Raw genomic sequence first — 6598 nt, 5'->3', positions numbered from 1 at the left:
ACACACACACACACACACACACACACAGTAACAAAAAAAGATTAGAAGAGCAGCTGGTAGATTCAAACCACATCGACGCATCTCCTTACCACTTAGAAGAGCTCCCCAGAAAGCAGTGTGGATAACCTCTCAGAAACAAAAAGTTTCTGGGTCATGAAGTTAAAGCACTCAGCTGCTATCCCAAAGGCTGGTGGTTCAAGTCCCCCCTGAGGCACATTGGAAGAAAGGCTTGGAAATCTCATCTCTCCCAAACTCTCATCTATTAAAAACTTTATGGAGCACAGCTTTACTCTGACACCCGTGGGTGTTACTGAGTCAGAATCAGTTCCACCAGACTGGTTAGTTGGAGGCAAACAGTGGTGAAGTTTGTCTTTTTTGGACTGCTGTGAGGCCAAAGGTTTGATTGCCTTGGCTCCTCAACTATCTGGAGATGCTGAGGAGTCACTGGCTTGCTGGGGTGAGAAAGACATCCCCTTCTCTAACCATCCCTCAATATTTGCTCTCTAGGTCACACGATAGCACCTGGGCGCCATGGCCTGGACAAGACGGGCTCAGCTGAGTCAGTTCAGCCATCAGCCAGAAAATATGGGGCTTCATCTAACCTGGACATGGACCTCCATGCTAAACGCAGCATCACTCCTTCCGGAGCATTTCTGTTGAAGCTGCTCAGAGTGTGCCAGTGAATTTCCAACTTCACACCAAGCTGTGCTAGACACTTCTTGAGATACGGAAAAAGGTCAAGACATAGTTCCGACCCTTAAGGAATGGCTAGACAAGTTGATCAAAGGCAATTTAAATATTGTAGCTTCAAGTACGTGGTACTTGGGCTGTGAGGAATCTGAGGCCGTGGTGGGACTTTGGAGACGAGACTGCGCAGCTTGTCAGCCACCCGCTGGCCCCAAAGAAGAAAGAGGTTGCATTCACTGCCTATCACCTACGAGTTCAGAATCCCCAGCAAGCTGCTGATGTGTTGAAAGAGAACTCGCTCCGCTTATACCAGAGCAGCTGTATCTCATTTGGAGGCCGCGGACCGACTTGGGGAAGGAAAGCAAAGATGAAGCCAAACAAGAAGTAACGAAAGATGAGATATAAACCGAGTTTCCGCAGAGGCATCGATTGGTTTGGGTTGTTCACTGAACATAGAATGGATAACGAACTAGCTTGTTGTCAAGTTGGAACTCACTCCTAGCTGACCCACCAGTGGGTTTTCAGGGCTTTGGCCATAAATCACACAGGGGGAGCGCTTGCCCATCCTTCTCCCTAGAAGCAGCTGGTGGATTTGGATGGTGCACCTTTGGGATTCCAGCACAGCTTCTTGCCACTAAGCTACCATCACCCTATCCAAGCACCTCCAGTTTTTGTTTTTTTTGCTTGTGTCAGCAAAGGAGGAAGCTGAACCCTGGAGAGGGGAGGGGAGGTCACTTGCTGAAGTTCCCAATGCTTGTACTCCCAAGTCTTTAAAGCTATTGACCTTTCACTTAGCCCAGATGTTGGGATTCAACCCTTAGTCTTCCAGGTTTTTATCTCAAGTACAGGAAGGATCAGGCAAAGTGCTAGCTGAATAGGAGCAACAATTTTCTCAGGAGGTGCTAGTACAGGAACTTTTACCACAGCTGCTGTTCTCTTCTCTGAAATAATCCAAAATACCCCTCTTCCAGGATATGGGACTACTTGTTCTCCACTCTGCCTCAGTTCAGACATTTCAGACAGACCCCTGACAACCAGAGCTCTATCAACACATTCACAATTGAGGCAACACAGCTCAGGCCCACTTCGTCTGGGTTCTCAGGCTGTGACTCTCAGAGACTCTGGGTCTCCCAAGTCTGGGTGGCTCCAGAGCTGTGGGGGGCCTCTCCCTTCAAATTGTTATGGTGGACGCTGGAGTCTTTATCATGGATTGAAAGTTGCTATTGCTGGTCTGGAACCCCGGGTGGCTTGGAGACACACTGAGGCTTTGGGGACTGGGATCCTTGGGAATCACAGGAGAAGTGCACTCGGTGGCAGGAGGCAGGACTTCAGGAGTCACTGGGGCTGAATGCTGAATGCTGCTTGTTGCAAGATGATGCAGGCAATGAGGCAACGGGGCTGGATCTCTGCTTCCCCTCCCTTTCCTGTCTCCCTGCACAGTAAAATCAAAACCAAAAGATGTTCTCCCCTCATCGCCTGACTCCAGAGATTTTGTTTTTATTTCATTTTTCAGGTAATAGGTAAGCAATGACGACAGCTTCTCACTAGAACTATAAATACCCAAATCTGACACATTAAATGCACATGAATCTTTGTGTAGAGCAGAGTCAGGGAGGAGGATAGTGAAAGCGTTAAAAACAAAATTTACCATCACCTCTATCAGTGTTGGAAATGGATTAGAAAGTTGTCATTGTTTCTGGAAAAGTCCAAAGAGTAAATATTTTGGGGTTTGCAAACCATGTAAATCTCTGCTGCATATACTTTGTTTTTGCTGTTTGCTTTGTTTTGTTCTTAAAACAAAGGTTTTAAAAGGTAGAAAGAACCCCAAGCCATTCTTATTTCTAGGGCTTAAAAAAAACAGGTCCCAGCTATATTGAAAAGTTTACCAACCTCGGGGACTTTTGAAGGTGGAGGCAAGGCTATTTTTGCAGACTGATACTGCCTCCCAGCCCCCGGTGCCTCCGGCACAGTGACAGCCTGAACACAAGGCCTGGGTCCAGTTTTGTTTTCCTTCTAATGTTGCCTGAGAGATTGGTGAGTGAATTATTTAGGCTACAAAAGAGCACTCTAGCAGAGTCAGACAAGGAGATGCTCTTCTGGCATCCAGAATTTGGGCTTTTTGCTCCCGCCTCACCCCTCCAGACAGAGTCTGGGAAGGAGGTGGAGGGTCCCAGCCTCAACTCCCAGCCCTCCACAGGCTGCTGGGGTCTGTGTGTGAGAGGGTGGGGATGGTGCCAGGTAAACTCTCCCCACTGAACTACCAACCACCAACCACTCATCCTTACCTCGAAATGCAAGTTTTCTGGCCTTCCGCATCCATCTATGGAGAGAAGACACTTTTTCTTTTGGCACCTGCTACAGTATGCTGACTGGCTTTTTTCAACTCCTCAAACTCATTCGTTTTGCCCTTTACCTATTTACGTCTTTCTTTGGTCGGCTTTGTGTCCAGTGAAGTCCCATGTAAGAGAGTCTGGTGGGAAAGAAAAATCACCTCGCTTTCCAACAGCAGCTCCCTTGAGGTTTTTGTCTTCTAGTTTAGCCAATATTTGTGCACATTCTGTAGCTACTTCACTGTAATTAATTTTCCTGGTGCGTAGGGGTCCTGGAGTAATTTCTCTTTCTTATCTCCCCTCAGTGAGATGGGATCTCAGATTCTTTGAAGTGAGCTGGTTCCCTAGCCCCCTCAGCTGTGAAGGCCTTGGGAAGGTTGCCAAGTACTAGGGATCATGTGGCTGATTCCTCTTGGCCTCCTGGCAGTTTAATTAAGGTCTGTGAGTGACATTCTAATTAATGGCCCCAGACAGTTGCCTAGAGTTGAGGCCTGCAGCTTCTTCAAATCATAAGCTTAGAGCTAGGAGGAATTTTAAGGATCATTTAGCCCAACGCCCTCATTTGACAGATAAAGAAAGGGAAGCTCAGCATGGTTAGGAGACTTACCCAAAATGCAGAAAATAGAAGGCATATCCTGTCCAGTAACCGAGGCCGGGGCTCTTTCCACAACGTACATTGCTTCTTTCGAGTTAGAACCAACCACCAGGTTTTCAGAGGCAGTAAATCACATTGAAGGAGACCGCCCATCTTTCTTCTGTGGAACAGCACAGTTCCTTACCACTAAGCCACCAGAGCTCACTCACAGGGGCCTGGAAAGAAGTCAGAGTGTTTTCTAAAGATGAATGTAAAAGAGTCCTCAATTTGTCCAGTTCTGTGCTTTGAAAGGAATAGAAGGAAGAACAGGCAATATTTAGAAATGAGTACACAAAAAGAAGGGAATAGGGACAAAGAGGAGAGATTAAAATCACTCATTTATCAAAATAAGTTCTTGTTGTTAGGTGCCATGGAGTTGAATATGACTCATAGTGACTCTATGAGCAAAAGATCTGAACCTAGTCCCGTCCTGCACCATCCTCACACTTCCTGACACACAAGAACCCATTGCAGCAGTCACCGTATCAATCCACCTGGTTGAGGGTCTTCCTCTCCTTCGCCAACCCTCCATTCTTCCCAACATCATGCCCTTTCTCCAAGGAATAACATCTCTTAGCAACATGTCCAAAGTATGTGAGGTGAAATCTCATCATTCTTGCTTCCAAAGAGCACTCTGGCTGCACCCTCTCCAAGATATATCTGTTCATTCTCTTGGTCATCCATGGGATGGTCAGTGCTCTTCTCCAACACCACAGCTCAAAGGCACCAATTATTTTTCTGTCATCCTTATTTATTTTCTAGGTCTCAGATGTATAGCTAGTAATTAGAAAGACCATGACCTGAATCAGACCCACCTTAGTCCTCAAGCTGACATCACTACTCCTTAATAATTTGGGAAGGTCCCTAACTTCAGGTTTTCCCAGTGCAATGCATCTCCTGATTTCCTGACTGCTGGTACCAAGGATGTTAATTGTGGATCCAAGCTAGACGAAGCTGTTGATAGTTTCAGTCTCCTCTCCATTCATCATCCTCTCCATTCACTGCCTATTGGTCCAGTGGTAAGAATCTTTGTTTTCTTGATATTGAGACACAATCCATACTGTGAGTGAGCCTATAGCTTGGTGAAGTTGGATCTCGGTGGTTAAATGTTTGTGAACACAATGAACATACCACAAAATAATTAGAAGAAGACTGATGCTGCTTTCACAGTAGTTGATTTTTTTGTCCTTTTTGAGGATAAACTAGACCTTGATCAACCTTTAGAAGACCTGTGAAACCAGCTGATGGCTTCTGGGTTTTTTAGAGCCTAGGGCTGGGGTCTACAAACTCAGGCCCATGGACCTGACCAAGTCCACCATTTGCTTTTGTAATAAAGTTTTATTAGAACACAACTGTGCTCTTGTGTGTATTGCCCCGGCTAATGCTCATGCTAAAGGAGCCTGGGTGATAGATAGTTAGCACTCTGCTGCTATAACTAAAGTTTGAGCTTCTGCTTCACCAGAGGCTTCTGGAGGGGTAAGATTAGGAATCTGCTCTGTAAAAGTGACAGCCTATCTTCCAGATGCTCTGCTGGAGAAGCAGGGGCAATCTCTTCTGGTGCCAGTCAGATCTGATTTGATGGTACACAGACACACACACTGTGACAGTTTAGGTAATCCTACTCTGTCCTATAGGGTCAATATAAGTCAGGATCAACCTATAGTAACAACTTTCATGCTACGATGGCAGGCTTGAATTGTAACAGAATCCACATGGCCTGCAAAATAAAAAATATTTACTATTGGATCCTTCACAGCAAATTTTTTCTGATCCCTGCCGTAGTACTTTTTTCAGTTGAGCTTTTCTTAACACACCCTATAAAAGCATGAGTTTCCATTTTACTCCTGGGTTTGGGGATTTTTCTTTTTTTATATTTTGCCTGTTTCCCTCTTACTATTTTCTGTCACCTCCTATGAATTTTAACAGCCCAAGAAATGAAGACATAAAGACTAAGCAGATGTAAGGCAATGACTTGGAGTAATTGTGTTGTTGTGTACCGTTGATTGGAACCGACCTATAGCTGACTCTCCACCAAGTTTTCAGAGGCAGTTAATCACATGGGAGGAGATTTCCCATCCCTCTCCCGTGGAGCAGCTGGTGGCCTTGAATCATGTGCCTTCCGGATTGAAGCGCACCTTCTTTCAGAGCTCCTGAAGAAACTGTAATGTTTCTCTAATTTGTTGTCACGCCCCAGATTTGTTCAGGGCACACACTCTAAATTCATGTAACTTCCACTTTTACCCTTAAGTAAAAATATTTTCCACATCCACTTATGTGTAAAAGTATAATTGTGTATGTATCGATGCTGCTTGTGTTTCTTTGCATCTGTGCATTTGAAAGTCTCCATTCCCATGTGCATGAATGGACATGCTAAGTATATAAAAATCACTTTAGAACAGAAACTGACGAATCAAGACAGAAACTAGGCAGCTTGCACACAGCTCAGCACACAAATTTCCACTCTTGAACAGGAGAAGGTAATTTTCCCTTCCCTCAGTGTGAGTGTCTGAGCTGATTTTTTATATCCTTGGGCTTATTGTTGGTGTTGTTATGTGCCAATGAGTCATCTGCTACTCCTACTGACCCTTCAAACAACCAATCTGAACCTTGCCTTACCCTGAGCCATCCTCATGACCTCTGACATGCAGGAGCCCCTTGATAATGTCACTGTGTCAATCCATCTGGGGGGGGGGTGTCTTCCTCTCTTTCTCTGACCTATCAGTTTTCCCAGCGTAATGTCTTTTTTCCAAGGACTGATCTCTCTGACAACATGCCCTGTGTATGTGAGATGCAGTGTCATTATCCTTGTCTCTAAGTGGCACCCTGGATGTACTTCCTCTACTACAGACTTGTTAGTTCTTTTGGCAGTCCATGGGATGTTCTCTTCTCCAATAGCACAATTCAAAGACATCAAATTTTCTGTCATTCTTTTTCTTTTTTATTTTAA

The sequence above is a fragment of the Elephantulus edwardii genome, unplaced genomic scaffold (assembly GCF_000299155.1).
Source record: "Elephantulus edwardii isolate Elephantulus edwardi_28Jun2011 unplaced genomic scaffold, EleEdw1.0 scaffold00174, whole genome shotgun sequence".
Lineage (NCBI taxonomy): Eukaryota > Metazoa > Chordata > Mammalia > Macroscelidea > Macroscelididae > Elephantulus > Elephantulus edwardii.
The sequence above is the reverse complement of the archived record's forward strand: the minus strand, read 5'-3'. Positions refer to the sequence as shown.